This window comes from Pseudophryne corroboree, chromosome 1 (assembly GCF_028390025.1).
Source record: "Pseudophryne corroboree isolate aPseCor3 chromosome 1, aPseCor3.hap2, whole genome shotgun sequence".
In the NCBI taxonomy this organism is placed as follows: Eukaryota; Metazoa; Chordata; class Amphibia; order Anura; family Myobatrachidae; genus Pseudophryne; species Pseudophryne corroboree.
In genome coordinates, this window is record NC_086444.1 from 380125807 (window position 1) to 380147785 (window position 21979).

A 21979-nucleotide genomic window follows, 5' to 3' on the forward strand; every position below is an offset into this window, starting at 1 on the left:
GTTGAGCACCTGATACTTGCTTGGAAGAGCATTCCGAAGAAGGTCATTCCTACCCTGATACAGGCTGGGAAAGGGGTAACGTCTAAACATTACCATCGTATTTTGAAGAAATATGTCTCTTGGTGTGAATCCAAGAAGTTTCCTACGGTGGAGTTTCAACTCAGACATTTTCTCCTCTTCCTGCAGGCAGGTGTGGATATGGGCCTGAGGTTGGGATCTGTGAAGGTACAGATTTCGGCCCTATCTATTTTCTTCCAGAAACAATTGGCTGCCCTCCATGAGGTTCAGACTTTTTTAAAGGGAGTTCTGCATATCCAACCTCTCTTTGTACTGCCTACGGCGCCTTGGGACCTTAACGTGGTGTTGCAGTTCCTCCAGTCAGATTGGTTTGAGCCTCTACAGGAGGTTGAGGTCAAATTTCTTACTTGGAAGGCGGTCACGTTGTTGGCCTCAGCTTCTGCAAGACGCGTGTCCGAATTCGGTGCTTTATCCTGTAGAAGCCCTTTCTTGATCTTCCATGAAGATAGAGCTGAGCTCCAGACACATCAGCAGTTTCTTCCGAAGATTGTGTCGGTATTTCATATCAACCAAACTATTGTGGTGCCAGTGGCTACTGACTCCTTAGTTACATCAAAGTCCTTTGATGTTGTAAGGGCTCTAAAGATATATGTGAAGAGAACTTCTCGTCACACAAAGTCGGACTCTCTGTTTGTCCTATATGATCCCAAGAAAATTGGGTGTCCTGCTTCTAAGCAGACTATTTCTTGCTGGATTTGGTTCACTATTCAGCACGCTTATTCTATGGCAGGACTGCCGTGTCCAAAATCTGTTAAGGCCCACTCTACTCGTAAGGTGAGGTCTTCCTGGGTGGCTGCCTGGGGTGTCTCGGCAGTGCAACTTTGCCGAGCTGCAACTTGGTCTGGGTCGAACACGTTTGCAAAATTTTACAAGTTCGATACTTTGGCCTCTGATGATCTGAAGTTCAGTCAATCAGTTCTACAGGAGACTCCGCACTCTCCCTCCCATGTTGGAAGCTTTGGTACATCCCCATGGTACTAAATGTGGACCCCAGCATCCTCAAGGACATAAGAGAAAATAGGATTTTGGTTACCTACCGGTAAATCCTTTTCTCGTAGTCCGTAGAAGATGCTGGGTGCCTGCCCAGCGCTTCATTTTCCTGCAACCGTTATCTGGTTCAGTACTGCTTTGTTTAGTTATGTACTGCATTGTTACTTGGTAAGTAATGTTTCAGCAGTTGCTGAGTTTTTCAAGCTAGTTAGCTTGATGTGCCTTGTATGTGTGAGCTGGTTTGAATCTCGCCACTATCTGTGTTAAATTCTTCTCTTGAAGATGTCCGTCTCCTCGGGGACAGTTTCTAGACTGAGTCTGGTAGGAGGGGCATAGAGGGAGGAGCCAGCCTACACTCTCAAACTCTTAAAGTGCCAATGGCTCCTGGTGGACCCGTCTATACCCCATAGTACTAATGTGGACCCCAGCAGGCTCGGACTGGTCTGCCGGGGTTCCGGTGGATCCAGCAGTGGGCCTCGATTGTTTGTAGCCACTCCCACTTATGCAGGGACGCGGGGCTTAGCAGTCAGCAGGCTCCGTTTCCAGAGGAGCATCTGCGGATGTAGCGGACTGACGTTAATCCCCACCACACCGTCTGGATGATCCCGCCGGTCCGGAAGAGAAGGCATGCTCTGGAACTGGTGAGTGCGTGCAGCGGGTGGGTCGTGGCTCCCGATACAGCATAGAACAGCAGGGAAGGGGGGGGTATCCTGGCTCCCAGATGTCAGCTCCCAGCTCCCTGTATAGTGTGGCCACTGGCCAATATACAGTGATCGGTGGATGGGGAGAGGCCCGGGGACACTGGCTCTGGGGGGGAGGGGCCCTGGCTCTCGGTAACTGTGCAACGCTTTCATTTTTTTATACATTTTAGTATTATTTCCACTAATTATCACCAATATTATGGAAGGATCATCATTTTGAGCCTCTAAAAACACTGAATGTGGTGATGTCAGCCACGTTCCGATAAATTAGAAATGGTTATTATGCTTAAATCTATCACTGGCTAACTAGCAGTCAACTTATTTTCTAACTCCTTGTATGTAGTATCTCTGTCATCATGATCTATATAATATCAACTAGTGAAAGATACAGCAAGGGAGAGTGTATGGTGTTTATCGGGATACACTGCAAATGTCACATATAGTGAAAGTAAGCAACTTTTGTTACTGTGGTAACATCTGGGATGAGCACGGATGAGCCAGCTTGTTAGGGCATTATACTGTTTTAAAGATGGCAGCAGCCTAATCCGCATACGTTTAGGTCATGTCGCCACGGTAATCGGTGACAACAATCATGTCTGATGAGAAGGAGACAGCCGGTGAGTAGGGAGACACAGCAGCTTTCATGCTGACACAGAAATGATTATGAGAGAGAGAGGGAGGTGTGTCACACGCACAAGGTATTAGACATTGGTGTGATTAGGTACGTTTATGCAGATACCATAGGTGCCTACTGCCCATTATTTCAATGCATAGTGTCCGTTGTAAGGATTTGCCCCTGGAACCTGTAGCCAGAGTCGGACTGAGGGGAGGAGAGGTACGCGCTGCGCTCTCCTCCCCGGGCCCCAGCCCTAGGAGCAGCAGCAGAGCACAGGTGGAGGTGAGCAGCACTGTGGGGGCAGTACCTGTGTATCTGGCACTGCTGGGGGCAGTACCTGTGTATCTGACACTGATGGGGGCGTATGTGTATCTGACACTGCATTACTGGGGGCATCTGTGTATCTGGCACTATTGGGGGCATCGGTGTATCTGGCACTGTTGGGGGTGTATGTGTATCTGGCATTGCACTTCTGGGGTCATTATTTGTATCTGGCACTATACTGGGGTCTTTATGTGTGTCTACTGCTCACTTCCAATGTAACCCAGGCACATATACTACTGCTCACTTCTGATGTAACCCAGGCACATATACTACTGCTCTCTCCCGGTGTAACCCAGGTGCATATACTACTGCTCTCTGCTGGTGTAACCCTGGCAAATATACTACTGCTCTCTCCCAGTGTAACCCAGGCACATATACTGTACTACAGTTCTCCCCTGGTGTAACCCAGGTGTATATACTACTGCTCTCTCCTGGTGTAACCCTAGCACATATAGTACTGTTCTCTCCCGGTGTAACCCAGGCACATACACAACAGCTTGAAGTGGGCAGCAAGGTAGAGCTCTTTTCTTTATATACTATGCTAGGTGGTGCCTATAATGGCTGGCCACTCCTCTCTGGTCACTTGGCCACACCCCTTCCAGCATATAGCAATGCCCCTTAGTGGGCCCCTGTGATTGCATTTCCCTGGTGGGCCCTTCATGCCCCAGTCCGACACTGGACCCCAGCATCCTCTGCGGACTACGAGAAAAGGATTTACCGGTAGGCAACCAAAATCCTATTATTATTTAGTGATGTGCACCGGCAATTTTTCGGGTTTTGTGTTTTGGTTTTGGGTTCGGTTCCGCGGCCGTGTTTTGGGTTCGAACGCGTTTTGGCAAAACCTCACCGAAATTTTTTTTGTCGGATTTGGGTGTGTTTTGGATTCGGGTGTTTTTTTCAAAAAACCCTAAAAAACAGCTTAAATCATAGAATTTGGGGGTCATTTTGATCCCATAGTATTATTAACCTCAATAACCATAATTTCCACTCATTTTCAGTCTATTCTGAACACCTCACACTTCACAATATTATTTTTAGTCCTAAAATTTGCACCGAGGTCGCTGGATGACTAAGCTAAGCGACCCAAGTGGCCGACACAAACACCTGGCCCATCTAGGAGTGGCACTGCAGTGTCACGCAGGATGGCCCTTCAAAAAAATACTCCCCAAACAGCACATGACGCAAATAAAAAAAGAGGCGCAATGAGGTAGCTGTGTGACTAAGATAAGCGACCCAAGTGGCCGACACAAACACCTGGCCCATCTAGGAGTGGCACTGCAGTGTCACGCAGGATGGCCCTTCAAAAAAATACTCCCCAAACAGCACATGACGCAAAGAAAAAAAGAGGCGCAATGAGGTAGCTGTGTGACTAAGCTAAGCAACCCTAGTGACCGACACAAACACCTGGCCCATCTAGGAGTGGCACTGCAGTGTCACACAGGATGGCCCTTCAAAAAAATACTCCCCAAACAGCACATGACGCAAAGAAAAAAAGAGGCGCAATGAGGTAGCTGTGTGACTAAGATAAGCGACCCAAGTGGCCGACACAAACACCTGGCCCATCTAGGAGTAGCACTGCAGTGTCACGCAGGATGGCCCTTCAAAAAAATACTCCCCAAACAGCACATGACACAAAGAAAAAAAGAGGCGCAATGAGGTAGCTGTGTGACTAAGCTAAGCGACCCTAGTGGCCGACACAAACACCTGGCCCATCTAGGAGTGGCACTGCAGTGTCACGCAGGATGGCCCTTCAAAAAAATAATCCCCAAACAGCACATGACGCAAAGAAAAAAAGAGGCGCAATGAGGTAGCTGTGTGACTAAGATAAGCGACCCAAGTGGCCGACACAAACACCTGGCCCATCTAGGAGTGGCACTGCAGTGTCACGCAGGATGGCCCTTCAAAAAAATACTCCCCAAACAGCACATGACGCAAAGAAAAAAAGAGGCGCAATGAGGTAGCTGTGTGACTAAGATAAGCGACCCAAGTGGCCGACACAAACACCTGGCCCATCTAGGAGTGGCACTGCAGTGTCACGCAGGATGGCCCTTTAAAAAAATACTCCCCAAACAGCACATGACGCAAAGAAAAAAAGAGGCGCAATGAGGTAGCTGTGTGACTAAGCTAAGCGACTCTACTGGCCAACACAAACACCTGGCCCATCTAGGAGTGGCACTGCAGTGTCACGCAGGATGGCCCTTCAAAAAAATACTCCCCAAACAGCACATGACGCAAAGAAAAATAGAGGCGCAATGAGGTAGCTGTGTGACTAAGCTAAGCGACCCTAGTGGCCGACACAAACACCTGGCCCATCTAGGAGTGGCACTGCAGTGTCACGCAGGATGGCCCTTCTAAAAAATACTCCCCAAACAGCACATGACGCAAAGAAAAATGAAAGAAAAAAGAGGTGCAAGATGGAATTGTCCTTGGGCCCTCCCACCCACCCTTATGTTGTATAAACAGGACATGCACACTTTAACGAACCCATCATTTCAGCGACAGGGTCTGCCACATGACTGTGACTGAAATGACTGGTTGGTTTGGGCCCCCACCAAAATAGAAGCAATCAATCTCTCCTTGCACAAACTGGCTCTACGGAGGCAAGATGTCCACCTCATCATCATCGTCCGATTCATCACCCCTTTCACTGTGTACATCCCCCTCCTCACAGATTATTAATCCGTCCCCACTGGAATCCACCATCTCAGGTCCCCGTGTACTTTCTGGAGGCAATTGCTGCTGGTGAATGTCTCCACGGAGGAATTGATTATAATTCATTTTAATGAACATCATCTTCTCCACATTTTCTGGAAGTAACCTCGTACGCCGATTGCTGACAAGGTGAGCGGCAGCACTAAACACTCTTTTGGAGTACACACTGGAGGGAGGGCAACTTAGGTAGAATAAAGGCAGTTTCTGCAAGGGCCTCCAAATTGCTTCTTTTTCCTGCCAGTATACGTACGGACTGTCTGACGTGCCTACTTGGATGCGGTCACTCATATAATCCTCCTCCATTCTTTCAATGGTGACAGAATCATATGCAGTGACAGTAGACGACATGTCAGTAATCGTTGGCAGGTCCTTCAGTCCGGACCAGATGTCAGCACTCGCTCCAGACTGCCCTGCATCAACGCCAGTGGGTGGGCTCGGAATTCTTAGCCTTTTCCTCGCACCCCCAGTTGCGGGAGAATGTGAAGGAGGAGATGGTGACGGGTCACGTTCCGCTTGACTTGACAATTTTCTCACCAGCAGGTCTTTGAACCTCTGCAGACTTGTGTCTGCCGGAAAGAGAGATACAACGTAGGTTTTAAATCTAGGATCGAGCACGGTGGCCAAAATGTAGTGCTCTGATTTCAACAGATTGACCACCCGTGAATCCTGGTTAAGCGAATGAAGGGCTCCATCCACAAGTCCCACATGCCTAGCGGAATCGCTCTGTTTTAGCTCATCCTTCAATGCCTCCAGCTTCTTCTGCAAAAGCCTGATGAGGGGAATGACCTGACTCAGGCTGGCAGTGTCTGAACTGACTTCACGTGTGGCAAGTTTAAAAGGTTGCAGAACCTTGCACAACGTTGAAATCATTCTCCACTGCGCTTGAGACAGGTGCATTCCACCTCCTTTGCCTATATCGTGGGCAGATGTATAGGCTTGAATGGCCTTTTGCTGCTCCTCCATCCTCTGAAGCATATAGAGGGTTGAATTCCACCTCGTTACCACCTCTTGCTTCAGATGATGGCAGGGCAGGTTTAGGTGTTTTTGATGGTGCTACAGTCTTCTGTACGCGGTGCCTGTACGCAGAAAGTGGCCCGCAATTCTTCTGGCCACCGACAGCATCTCTTGCACGCCCCTGTCGTTTTTTAAATAATTCTGCACCACCAAATTCAAGGTATGTGCAAAACATGGGACGTGCTGGAATTTGCCCAGATGTAATGCACGCACAATATTGCTGGCGTTGTCCGATGCCACAAATCCCCAGGAGAGTCCAATTGGGGTAAGCCATTCTGCGATGATCTTCCTCAGTTGCCGTAAGAGGTTTTCAGCTGTGTGCGTATTCTGGAAAGCGGTGATACAAAGCGTAGCCTGCCTAGGAACGAGTTGGCGTTTGCGAGATGCTGCTACTGGTGCCGCCGCTGCTGTTCTTGCAACGGGAGGCAATACATCTACCCAGTGGGCTGTCACAGTCATGTAGTCCTGAGTCTGCCCTGCTCCACTTGTCCACATGTCCATGGTTAAGTGGACATTGGGTACAACTGCATTTTTTAGGACACTGGTGACTCTTTTTCTGACATCTGTGTACATTTTCGGTATCGCCTGCCTAGAGAAATGGAACCTAGATGGTATTTGGTACCAGGGACACAGTACCTCAATCAAGTCTATAGTTGGCTCTGAAGTAACGATGGATACCGGAACCACGTTTCTCACCGCCCAGGCTGCCAAGGCTTCAGTTATCCGCTTTGCAGCAGGATGACTGCTGTGATATTTCATCTTCCTCGCAAAGGACTGTTGGACAGTCAATTGCTTACTGGAAGTAGTACAAGTGGTCTTCCGACTTCCCCTCTGGGATGACCATCGCCTCCCAGCAGCAACAACAGCAGCGCCAGCAGCAGTAGGCGTTATACTCAAGGATGCATCAGAGGAATCCCAGGCAGGAGAGGACTCGTCAGACTTGCCAGTGACATGGCCTGCAGGACTATTGTCTTTCCTGGGTAAGGAGGAAATAGACACTGAGGGAGTTGGTGGTGTGGTTTGCGTGAGCTTGGTTACAAGAGGAAGGGATTTACTGGTCAGTGGACTGCTTCCGCTGTCGCCCAAAGTTTTTGAACTTGTCACTGACTTATGATGAATGCGCTGCAGGTGACGTATAAGGGAGGATGTTCCGAGGTGGTTAACGTCCTTACCACTACTTATTACAGCTTGACAAAGGCAACACACGGCTTCACACCTGTTGTCCGCATTTGTGTTGAAATAATTCCACACCGAAGAGCTGATTTTTTTTGTATTTTGACCAGGCATGTCAATGACCATATTCCTCCCACGGACAACAGGTGTCTCCCCGGGTGCCTGACTTAAACAAACTACCTCACCATCAGAATCCTCCTTGTCAATTTCCTCCCCAGCGCCAGCAACACCCATATCCTCATCCTGGTGTACTTCAACAATGACATCTTCAATTTGACAATCAGGAACTGGACTGCGGGTGCTCCTTCCAGCACTTGCAGGGGGCGTGCAAATGGTGGAAGGCGCAAGCTCTTCCCGTCCAGTGTTGGGAAGGTCAGGCATCGCAACCGACACAATTGGACTCTCCTTGGGGATTTGTGATTTCGAAGAACGCACAGTTCTTTGCTGTGCTTTTGCCAGCTTAAGTCTTTTCATTTTTCTAGCGAGAGGCTGAGTGCTTCCATCCTCATGTGAAGCTGAGCCACTAGCCATGAACATAGGCCAGGGCCTCAGCCATTCCTTGCCACTCCGTGTCGTAAATGGCATATTGGCAAGTTTACGCTTCTCCTCAGACGCTTTTAATTTTGATTTTTGGGTAATTTTTTTTACTGATCTTTTGTGTTTTGGATTTTACATGCTCTGTACTATGACATTGGGCATCGGCCTTGGCAGACGACGTTGATGGCATTTCATCGTCTCGGCCATGACTAGTGGCAGCAGCTTCAGCACGAGGTGAAGTGGATCTTGATCTTTCCCTATTTTTTTAACCTCCACATTTTTGTTCTCCATATTTTAATGCGCACAACTAAAAGACACCACAGGTATACAATGTAGATGAATGGATATACTACTAGTATACTTTATGTATGACGACGAGTGACGACACAGAGGTAGGTACAGCAGTGGCCTACCGTACTGCTATATACAGTATAATGGACCTGGTGGACACTGTCAGCAGACTGCGTTTATAGTATAAAGAAAAAAAGACACCACAGGTATACAATGTAGATGGATGGATATACTACTAGTGTACTTTATGTATGACGACGAGTGACGACACAGAGGTAGGTGCAGCAGTGGCCTACCGTACTGCTATATACAGTATAATGGACCTGGTGGACACTGTCAGCAGACTGCGTTTATAGTATAAAGAAAAAAAGACACCACAGGTATACAATGTAGATGGATGGATATACTACTAGTATACTTTATGTATGACGACGAGTGACGACACAGAGGTAGGTACAGCAGTGGCCTACCATACTGCTATATACAGTATAATGGACCTGGTGGACACTGTCAGCAGACTTCGTTTATAGTATAAAGAAAAAAAGACACCACAGGTATACAATGTAGATGGATGGATATACTACTAGTATACTTTATGTATGACGACGAGTGACGACACAGAGGTAGGTACAGCAGTGGCCTACCGTACTGCTATATACAGTATAATAGACCTGGTGGACACTGTCAGCAGACTGCGTTTATAGTATAAAGAAAAAAAAACACCACAGGTATACAATGTAGATGGATGGATATACTACTAGTATACTTTATGTATGACGACGAGTGACGACACAGAGGTAGGTGCAGCAGTAGCCTACCGTACTTCTATATACAGTATAATGTACCTGGTGGACACTGTCAGCAGACTGCATTTATAGTATAAAGAAAAAAAGACACCACAGGTATACAATGTAGATGGATGGATATACTACTAGTATACTTTATGTATGACGATGAGTGACGACACAGAGGTAGGTACAGCAGTGGCCTAGCATACTGCTATATACAGTATAATGGACCTGGTGGACACTGTCAGCAGACTGCGTTTATAGTATAAAGAAAAAAAGACACCACAGGTATACAATGTAGATGGATGGATATACTACTAGTATACTTTATGTATGACGACGAGTGACGACACAGATGTAGGTACAGCAGTGGCCTACCGTACTGCTATATACAGTATAATGGACCTGGTGGACACTGTCAGCAGACTGCGTTTATAGTATAAAGAAAAAAAGACACCACAGTTATACAATGTAGATGGATGGATATACTACTAGTATACTTTATGTATGACGACGAGTGACGACACAGAGGTAGGTACAGCAGTGGCCTACCGTACTGCTATATACAGTATAATGGACCTGGTGGACACTGTCAGCAGACTGCGTTTATAGTATAAAGAAAAAAAGACACCACAGGAGTGTTTTTCAGGCAGACAAACGTATACTGGTGGTCACTGTCAGCAAAACTCTGCACTGTACTCCTGCTATAGCTGCTCCCCAGTCTCCCCCACAATTAAGCAGTGTGAGCACTCAGCACAGTCAGATATATCATGTAGCACACTAAGGCTGAGCACAGATATGGTATGGAGCGTTTTTTTCAGGCAGAGAATGGATTAAAAAAAACTAGCAAAACTCTGCACTGTACTCCTCCTGTCCTAACAGCTGCTCCCCAATCCTCCCCACAATAAGCTTAGCAGTAGCAATCAATCAGATCAACTAACTCTAAGGCTCTATAACTAAACGGAGAGGACGCCAGCCACGTCCTCTCCCTATCAATCTCAATGCACGTGTGAAAATGGCGGCGACGCGCGGCTGCTTATATAGAATCCGAATCTCGCGAGAATCCGACAGCGGGATGATGACGTTCGGGCGCGCTCGGGTTAGCCGAGCAAGGCAGGAAGGTTCTAACCTGCCTCGGACCCGTGTAAAAAAGGTGAAGTTCGGGGGGGTTCGGTTTCCGAGAAACCGAACCCGCTCATCACTATTATTATTATTATTATTAACCTTTAATTATATTGTACTGCATGTGGTTCACAGTGCCGTACAGAAGGCAAACAACAAGACAGTTCTTGGTGAAATGGTACAATACAGTAAACAAAACATGACAAGTAACACTACTTCTCTCAACACATTTACATATACAGTAGATTGGATTTTTAAAAGGGTGCAGGAGGAGTATACAGAACAGGCTGTAAAACGCCTATTAGCGTGGGTGTGACCAATAGGTCATTGAAAGAGGTGCAAAGAGTGAGCAGAGTCATGGGGCAGAGAGCCCAGGGAGGAGGTGCAGGTGTAGTTGGGGAGCAAAAGTTGTAGGCAATGAGAAACTTCAGGTAAGATGTTCCTGTTTGATAGAGCTTACAATCTAGAAGGAAGGGACAGACAGATGGTTGAAATATGGCATGAGCAAGAGTAAGGGGATCTAAGGGCAAGAGTGGGAAGGATGGAAGATGAAAAAGGGTGAGTGTAAATTAGAGATCTGTGCAGACCCCCGTATTTTTGTTTTACTTCATCATTGTGGTTTGGTTTTGGCAAAACCATCCTTAAGTGTTTTGGTGCGGATTCTGTTTTTGTTTTGGTTAAAAATCGATAATCATTGATAAAAATCGAGAAAAATTTCTAAAATCATGTAATTTTTGCAATCCAAAACATGAAATTCAGATTTAAAACCTGAAATCCGAACAATGGGAAGATCTGAGACTCGGTTTGGTTCGAGTCTCCTTAGGAGATAAGGACCATACATCTCTAGTGGTTAAGCGGAGAACTGGTATGCTGTTAATGACAGGTGGCTTTACAGTTACAAGTGTGTAGAATACTATACCTGTGTAAAATGAGCCTGTGCTGTACCAGAAGATTATGGGGGAGATTTATCAAATCTTGAAGAAATATAAAGTGGTGAAAGATAGAGTTCAAGTTAGAAGTTGAGTGGCTAGTACTTTATCTCTCTCCATTTTATCTCTGTCCAAGCTTACCCCATGACAGATAACTGAAAACTGAGAATATACATTTATATTTACAGTGACCTTTCAGATACTGAAAATTGATTAAACTGTGGAGACATTGCATACTGTACTCAGATAATTATTAATTTTACAATTTATTACTAGAGATGAGCGGGTTCGGTTTTACTCGGATTTACTCGGATTTACCTGAATCTCCTTATTGGCTATTGGACATCATGTGTTTTGGTTAGCCAATAAGAAAAATCCCGAAAATAAGAAATGGTGATAATTCTGGCGTAAAGAACCGAGTAAATCCGAACCCGCTCATCTCTATTTATTACAAATGTTTAATTTACTTGTAGTTATTATTAGTATTTACAATATGCAAATTTTCTCCATAAAAGTTTACTTTCATTTAAACTGAACTGCAACATGAGCAATACCAATGCCACCCTCTACATGTAATGTGGGATAAACACAACATTTCATAGACTCTCTAGAAAAGATTTTTTAATTTTTTTCACAAACACTATAATATTAGACTGTCACAAAAATCTGGAGAGCATCCATCAAGAAAGGCTGGGTCTTCTGGAACAGTTGTTAATTTACACTATGTGCTCTGTGAAAACAGAATATTTTGGCTGTTAGCCAGACCATGTAAAGTAAAAAATGACAAAGTGCAATGAAATAGAAATGCAGGGAAGGCGAATGTTAGTGATAAACATTCTCTTTTGACGATAGTTCACAATTTTATTTTATTACTTTATTTTACTCATGACTGTGCATTGATATTGGTAATTTTCAGATGATAGAAATACTAGCAGGGTTTACATTGTATAATTTCTGCAATTTTTGTATGATAGATTTTAGATGTTTGGTTTCTATGGAAAAATAATCAGTTTATAATATAAAAGTCAAAGTAATAAAGCACATGTATAAATAGTATACCATACTACAGTATTTATTGTATATATAGTATATCTATAGTATACCAACTAAAAATGAATGTTCAATACCAATAAAGCAATGGCATATTAAGACTACTCTGGACCTTCTAGTGATAAGGAGGCTTTTTCAATACAGGTACACCACCGATAATATGGCACCCTTGGTTCCAGCACTGTGCCAGTTAATAGATTTTGCCTCCCACCACTCACCACCCACTGTAATCCTAAACCTCCTGCAGTATCTCCCTCCCACAGCCTAACCAAGCCCGACTGCAGCCTAACTGAGCCCTCCCATAGCCTTACCCCCCCTGCAGCACACAAACCTCATGCAGCCTGACTCCCCCATGTAGCCTAACTCTAACCTGCAGCCTAACTGAGCCCTCCTGCAGCCTTAGCCCTACTGATGCATAACCTACCCCCCCCCCCCCACACACACACACACACACACACACACACACACACACACAAGCAGCCTAACTCTCCCGGGCGCCTGATGTGTCCGGATTAAAAGAGGTGCTGGACCATCAGATGCTGGATAATCTGTGTTCTACCTGTAGTAGCTTTAAAGGGTAAGCCTCCAGGTAATCAATGGTTGTTAACTGCTTGAAAGGTTTCCAGCAAATTAGTACATACCATAGGATAGTAGGAAATATTTGATCATTTGAATTTGTATATGAAGCATACTGGCTGCATACGTCTCTGCACTTGTGTGCCTATGTGGATTTACAAGTGTACTTCAGAGTGCATGTATATATTTCTGTCTTTGGGGATGCCTCTGCAAATTAGAGGCAGATCTACAACTGCAGAGGAGCAGAAAAAAATCTAAATTATAAACTTTGCATCAAGTAAGTCCAACTTATTTCCACTTTAGAATCAGCCCTTTTCATTAAATTATACTATGAAGTTAAACAAAGTAGTATTTTAGGAGATAAATGTTAAAGTTTAATATAATATAATATAAGGAGGGTTCTAAAGTGGAATATTTTGGTCAAAATGTGAAAAATCAAAATGTTAGCAAATGGATCTCTTAGGTCTAAATATAATAGCCTGTGCAATGCAGGCATGAATGAGTCTCCCCGATGTTTTAAAGAGGCAATCATTTAAAATGCGAAACCATGTTGGTATTTATCCTTATTGTTTTCTAGCCTAATGCTAAAAAGAGAAGTTCTTTTTTCTCCCAGTCACCATTGCTGGTTGTTGGTTGCAATTTATAAAGGGGTCTGGCCTCTGGGACATCCCATACTCCAGGTCTCAAAATACAAGGCAGTTATCAGTACAGGTTTTAGGCACATCTGAAGCGCTCCATTTATTTTGTTCATCAAAATCAAATGCAGGGAGATGTGGCTATGAAAATTCCTTATGATTTCCAGGGCTATAGCCTGTAGCCTTTAGAAAAGGAGGTCTACCCCTCCACCAAATCATACCTGATATTAAATCAATGTAACAGACATTAAACAAATAGGGTTCCCTTCCAAAACCAGCCCACACATTTCTAAGTTTATCGTAACGTTCTAAAAGATTTAACGTAGCCCACTGCAAAGTGCATATACTTCCTTTATTACTCCAATGTAATCCATTGTGCATGTTTGCACTTGTACTATCACAGGAGTAAGTTGTTCCTCCATTTTAGAGTAACTAGTTATGCCCCATAAGTATTTTAGATTAACATCAGTACCCAACAAGTATTTTACATATGTGTTATTACTCTATGCCAGAGGCGTAACTAGGGTTTTTGGAGCCCAGGGGCAAGATGTAAATGGCGCCCCCCCCCCTCCCAAAAAAAAAAAAGCACACAAAAAGAAGCGCCGCACGCCGAAACAATGGGCGTGGCAACACACCAGAAGGGGTGTGGCCATGCTCCAGAAGGGGTGTGGCCACTGAAAATGGCCCACAGTGCCAGTTACATTGCCCCACAGTGCCAGATACAATGCCCCACAGTGCCAGTTACAATGCCCCACAGTGCCGTATACATGCCCCACAGTGCCGGATACATGCCCCACAGTGCCAGTTACATTGCCCCACTGTGTCAGATACATGCCCCACAGTGCCAGTTACATTGCCCCACTGTGCCAGATACATGCCCCACAGTGCCAGTTACATTGCCCCACAGTGCTAGATACATGCCCCACAGTGCCAGATACATGCCCCACAGTGCCAGTTACATTGCCCCACTGTGCCAGATACATGCCCCACAGTGCCAGATACATGCCCCACAGTGCCAGTTACATTGCCCCACAGTGCCAGATACAATGCCCCACAGTGCCGGATACATGCCCCACAGTGCCAGTTACATTGCCCTACTGTGTCAGACACATGCCCCACAGTGCCAGTTACATTGCCCCACTGTGCCAGATACATGCCCCACAGTGCCAGGTACATGCCCCACAGTGCCAGATACATGCCCCACAGTGCCAGTTACATTGCCCCACTGTGCCAGATACAATGCCCCACAGTGCCGGATACATGCCCCACAGTGCCAGTTACATTGCCTTACTGTGTCAGATACATGCCCCACAGTGCCAGTTACATTGCCCCACTGTGCCAGATACATGCCCCACAATGCCAGATACATGCCCCACAGTGCCAGTTACACTGCCCCACAGTGCCAGATACATGCCCCACAGTGCCAGTTACATTGCCCCACAGTGCCAGATACAATGCCCCACAGTGCCAGTTACAATGCCCCACAGTGCCGTATACATGCCCCACAGTGCCGGATACATGCCCCACAGTGCCAGTTACATTGCCCCACTGTGTCAGATACATGCCCCACAGTGCCAGTTACATTGCCCCACAGTGCCAGATACATGCCCCACAGTGCCAGTTACATTGCCCCAAAGTGCTAGATACATGCCCCACAGTGCCAGATACATGCCCCACAGTGCCAGTTACATTGCCCCACTGTGCCAGATACATGCCCCACAGTGCCAGATACATGCCCCATAGTGCCAGTTACATTGCCCCACAGTGCCAGATATAATGCCCCACAGTGCCGGATACCTGCCCCACAGTGCCAGTTACATTGCCCTGCTGTGTCAGATACATGCCCCACAGTGCCAGTTACATTGCCCCACTGTGCCAGATACATGCCCCACAGTGCCAGATACATGCCCCACAGTGCCAGGTACATTACCCCACTGTGCCAGATACAATGCCCCACAGTGCCGGATACATGCCCCACAGTGCCAGTTACATTGCCCTACTGTGTCAGATACATGCCCCACAGTGCCAGTTACATTGCCCCACTGTGCCAGATACATGCCCCACAGTGCCAGATACATGCCCCACAGTGCCAGTTACACTGCCCCACAGTGCCAGATACATGCCCCACAGTGCCAGTTACATTGCCCCACAGTGCCAGATACAATGCCCCACAGTGCCAGATACAATGCCCCACAGTGCCAGTTACATTGCCCCACTGTGCCAGATACATGCCCCACAGTGCCAGATACATGCCCCACAGTGCCAGTTACATTGCCCCACAGTGCCAGATACAATGCCCCACAGTGCCGGATACATGCTCCACAGTGCCAGTTACATTGCCCTACTGTGTCAGACACATGCCCCACAGTGCCAGTTACATTGCCCCACTGTGCCAGATACATGCCCCACAGTGCCAGATACATGCCCCACAGTGCCAGTTACATTGCCCCACAGTGCCAGATACAATGCCCCACAGTGCCGGATACATGCCCCACAGTGCCAGTTACATTGCCCTACTGTGTCAGATACATGCCCCACACTGCCAGTTACATTGCCCTACTGTGTCAGATACATGCCCCACAGTGCCAGTTACATTGCCCCACTGTGCCAGATACATGCCCCACAGTGCCAGATACATGCCCCACAGTGCCAGATACATGCCCCACAGTGCCAGTTACATTGCCCCACTGTGTCAGATACATGCCCCACAGTGCCAGATACATGCCCCACAGTGCCAGATACATTGCCCCACAGTGCCAGATACAATGCCCCACAGTGCCGGATACATGCCCTACAGTGCCAGTTACATTGCCCTACTGTGTCAGATACATGCCCCACAGTGCCAGTTGCATTGCCCCACTGTGCCAGATACATGCCCCACAGTGCCAGATACATGCCCCACAGTGCCAGGCCCTGCTCAGTGCCAGATACATGCCCCACTGTGCCAGATACATGCCCCACAGTGCCAGGCCCCACTCAGTGCCAGATACATGCCCCACTGTGCCTGTGCCCGTGCCCCCCCGTTCACTTACCTGCCACTTATGTGAGGGGAGGAGAGCGCAGCGCCTCTCTCCTCACCGCTCCGTCCAGATCTCCAGTCCCGTCTCCGGCGGCTGTGTCTGGCGCCGGTTTGCTAGCCAATCAGAGCTCGCGGATCGGCAGCCAATCAGGAGCCGGTCCGCAAACTCTGATTGGCTAACGCCGGAGACCGGACACAGCAGCGCTGCTGGCAGCGCTGCTAGTACTGGCAGCGGCGGTGAGGGGAGTGAGAGACGCTGCGCTCTCCTCCCCTCACATTTAGGGTTGACGGGGGCGAGTGGGGCATAATGCCCTGGCTGCCGGCGGCGCCCCCCTCTCCTGGGCCTGCCAAGGCGCGCCCCGCTCGCCCTACCCTAGATACGCCTCTGCTCTATGCAATAGTTTATATAACTGTTAATGCCCCCATAAGTCATAGCACCAACTGGGAGATTTTTAGATGCTCTTTCAGACTTCTAAATCTCAGAACTTTTATAAGTTAAGTGAGCAGGATGTGGTGAGTTCTGGACAAAGAAAAATCCTCCTTGGTGTACCCTTGTGACATATTACATTAGAAATGTCCAATGCACTTCTTTGCATCTGCCACCTCCTGTTTCGGTTGGTGCAATTTGTTCTATACCAAAAGTGTTGGGATGCATCTTTTATACATTGTGTTGTGCATACCACATACCTTTTATTATAGGTGCAGATTAATAAATAAATTATATACTTGGTGCCACAATTAATAAAACCATTTATTTTATTTGTTTTGTCATCTACTATATAATTAGTTGTTTCACTTTATTTTTTTACACAACAACACATTAAGGGGGAGATTCAAATGTTTGAAAAGTCGGTTGGGTGTCTGTTTTTCATGTCTATTAGATAGGAAAAAACAGGCTCCCAACTGACTTTTCAAACATTTGAATCTCCCCCTAAGCGTAAATTTACCACATTGACAGAAGCATCCTGATTTTGACCATGAAGATACAGTACTCCTTTATCTCTGTTATAGGGTTCTTTCTCTGTTGTTTGCAATACACTTGGTGGAAGTAGAAATTTTAAAGATTATATATCACTTTTGTTTTAGCTGGAATTATATCTCTTAAAATTGGAGTGTGTTTCAAAATGTTAAAATTTTCTAATTTTTACCTAAAATCCTATTTACAGTATCAATAATGAGGCGTTATTACATTTGGAGATGTATGTTATATCAAAATTGTCCTTCTCAAGCAAGTTTTTTTTTTCATATTCTGTTTGTACCCTAACATCTGAAGATAAGGTATTATTTCAGTTAATTACGCATCTCAAACTGTTTTTCAGTTTTCGGTTCATGCTGTGGACAAAAAGAAATAATGTATTATAAACTTTTATATCTTATTTAGAAACATTTATTTCAACATGTCATTAGACTTTCAAAGCCTTGCCATTTTAAGTACCTTGAGTTCCAGAGCTGTTACTAGGAGTGTGTGAGAGATGCTGCCACACAGAGCACAGCATTCTGCGGGCAGCAATGCCTCTGCCTCATGGTCCCTGCATCTGGCTAGGAGGTTGCCTGGAATGGCATGCTGCTGCCAGTGTCCCTGCTGCAGCACCACCAAAGCATCCTTTGGATGCTCTGGACATGCAGCCTGCAGCCTGTATAGCATCCTGGAGGATATTCCTACAGTGCTGCTGTTCTTCCTGGTGCTGATGGCCCCGTTACTTGGTATGATGTCCTGTTATGGCACTATTCAGCTCCACATCTGCAGTAGTCAAGGGAATTGAAATGTTCTACTTCCTGAGCAGAGATCCCCAAATATGATTGGGTCAGTAAGCGCAAGAGTTTGTGAAGTCTTAGATGTAATGTCAAGACTTTTTGAAACACCACATAATATGTTAGAGGTACAACAGAAGTCTCTGTCTGTAGCAAATGCAACCCTTCTACTACTGTGTGTGTATGCCAAATGTAGAAGCAATAAGTAACACGGGGCATGATTCAGAGTTTATCGCAGCAGCAAATTTGTTAGCAGTTGGGCAAAACCATGTGCACTGCAAGGGGCAGATATAACATATACAGAGAGAGTTAGATTTGGGTGGAGTGTGTTCAAACTGAAATCTAAATTGTAGTGTAAAAATAAAGCAGCCAGTATTTACCCTGCACAGAAACAAAATAACCCACCCAAATCTAACTCTCTCTGCAAATGTTATATCTGCCCCCCCCCCTGCAGTGCACATGGTTTTGCCCAAATTTGCTGCTGCGATTAGATTTGAATTACCCCGAATATACAAATAGGATTTTGTAGTGCTGCAAATGTTCAATCTCTAACTATTTTCATATAATTGTACTTAATTTTACTAATACTAATCAGTGACGTGCGGTGGGGTGAGGCGGTGAGGCAGAGCCTTTCCTGTCATACTAATGTTTGTGCTAGAGTTTTTACTGTATAAAGTATATGAAAAATACAATTAATATGTTTGAAATATCTTCTTTGCATTATTCTAAAAAAATTTATAGCCAAAACTGTGGAGTAAAAAGTCTATGGCAGGTGAGGCAGTGCCTCACCTGCCTATCTTTTCAGCACATCTCTAATCAAAACTCACAAAATTTTTAGGAGTTTATACTGCTGCACATGTGTATAATGCTCCCATGTACCCTTTGTCTCATATATTGTGTGAAAATCTGGCTCTGGTGCAAGCCAGTGCCTCTGAGCAATTTAGCTCACCGCACGTCCCTGATATTAATCCTGTTATTTACATTTCAAGATAAAAGCAGGTACATTCAGCAAGAGATGCTTTCATTAGCCAAGCTCCGTTTGTCAAAATGACCCCACAGTACCCCCGATTTTTGTGGTTACCAGAAAAATAGTAATTGTGTAAATCTTAACTGCATTGAATTAAGTATCCTAGACTGTATTTTTTTATTATTCAATACTTGTAAACATGTGGAGTTCTTTCTGATTGCTAAATAAAACTTCATACACAGTAACTTTTACATTAGCTTGTATATGGTTTCTTGCATATCGTATTGCTAGGCCATCAACAATGGTCTTTTCTTCCCCATCATTTCCTGTACGCAGGGTAGTGGTAAAAAGGAAATACTGAACAACAGCCCAAACAATTCAGGATGAATCTCAGGAGTGCAAAGGATAGCATTACAGTCCTCCAGATTTGGAAATGTGTCACTAAAGTTAGAATAAATCATCAACATGGCTTAATCATTTGGGTTTCTTTTGCTCTTTATTTAAGTTTTATTGGAAGCATCAACAGTAAGCATACTCAACGTCACAGTGGATGTTGATACACATAAACAAAACATAGAGAAATTTAAAGCAATCCAATAAACTTCAACTGATTTCAGATTTTTGGTATGTAAAAAGTAACGATAAAAAGAAAAAGAAGGAAAAAAAAGAGAAGGAAGGTGGGGAAGGGAAAAGGAGAAAGAAGAGATAAAGGAGGGAACCTTCACTTTGTTGTAGAGAAGTACAACAATGTGAAGTTATAGATCACATGGAATGGAAAATTGTTCAGGTTACCTTGGTTAATGAAAGGCCAAGGAATGTTATCGAAGCGACACCACGGGCCCCATGATTCTATTTCATTAATGTAGAAAATATTCCTAAAGACAGCAGTCATTGTTGGGAATTAGGGCCTGATTCATGTTTGTAAGTAAAGAAAACAAAAAAGCAACCGGGCAAACTATGTTGCCCTGCAGGTGGGGAAGATGTAACATGTGCAGAGAGTTTTAGATTTGGGTGCAGTGTGTTCATACTGAAAATCTAAATTTTCAGTGTAAAAATAAAAGCTGTCTAACATTTGTGGGATAAATGCACAAGCAGCCAGTATTTATCCTGCACAGAGAATGTATAAATGTAATTGCTCCCCTTGCATGACAACATGGTTTGTTTCAGACAAAAAGTTACTTGATTTTTTTGTTTAACTTACAAACATGAATCTGGCTCTGAAGTCTGTTAGCCAATAGTTTAGCAAAAATCAACATATAGGATAAATGCTAACTTGAAGCTCCTTTGTATAATTTTCTTTTTTATTACTGAAACTGTACTTGTTGAAGTACCCAAGCTTAAAGATAATTCAGGGTGTATTTACCACCATATGGTAGCATTTGCAGTTACAACTACTCAGTGGGTTTGACTTCATTCAAAGCAGTCATAGTAATAATTAGAGATGTGCACAGATCCCTGTGTTTTGGTTTCAGCTCTAACATCATTGTTAGATCCAGGAAAAAGAAAGGAAATACACCGCAACCTAAGGAGACCGCGTCCCAGTCAGGAATGCGATCCATTCTACAACCCACGCATGCAAAGTTCTTAGGAGATCTCTCCCCTTCTAGTCATTCTTCCTGTCAATCCGTTTCCTCTAACTCCCTCCCAATAAAGGATAATCCGCTTCTACATACTCAGGGGGATGCAGTCCTCCAGGACTTTTTAACATTCATGAAAACTCTACTCACCAAGCAGGATCTCCAGTATACCATGAGTCGGGAGCTGGCATCTATTAAACATGATATCTCTCAGCTTTCTGATAGGATGAATTCGCTGGAAGAACACTGTGATTCTGCTGTGTTTATACGATCTCTTACAGATGTTAACACACCCCAATCCGATGAAATCCGGTCAATACGCTCACATGTGTTGGATTTGGATAACAGAGGTAGGAGGAATAATATATGGGCTAGAGGTATTCCGGAGGATGTCCCCCAAACAGGCCTTGTTGACACTCTGACGAAAATCTTCAATGAGGTTCTGGAAATGGACCCTGCTAACACCATAACATTTGACAGAGCTCACCGTGCCCTTAAACCTAGATGGCTCTCTACAGATCGTCCCCACAACGTCATATGTCATTTGCACTGCTACTCCCAGAAAGAAGAGATCATGAGTAAAGTGTGCCATCGCAATGGGATAGACTTTAATGGCTAATTAATTACTCTCTACCAGCATCTTTCTTGGCACACCCTCCAACAAAGGAAAGCCCTTAGGCCCCTCACTGAGGAACTCTGCAATCGCCAGCTGAAATAAAAGTGGGGCTTCCCTTTTAGCCTTCAGGTCTCATCTTCTGGAAAAACCCATACCCTACATACTCCCTCCGATTTGCCCTCGTTCTGCTCTGGACTTGGTCTCCCATACGTAAACATCCCTGACTGGGAATTAGTTTCCCCTGACCTACACCCACAACCATCTGGAAATAGAGCATCATGGCAGGTGGTGCATAATTTCAAGAGGAAGATTTCTACTGCTCCTACTGCAAGCCAAGATTCCACTGTTACCTGATTTCTCTTTTTTCCAGTTGACCTGAAGGTGGACTTTCATCCTTCCATTTATAGAGGCTTTGAACTTTCCAAGTGTTGTATACAGGTGAGATACACTTTGAACTACCTTATATATCTACCACCCCATTTCAGTTTCCCCTCTCAAGTTTCCTATATGAA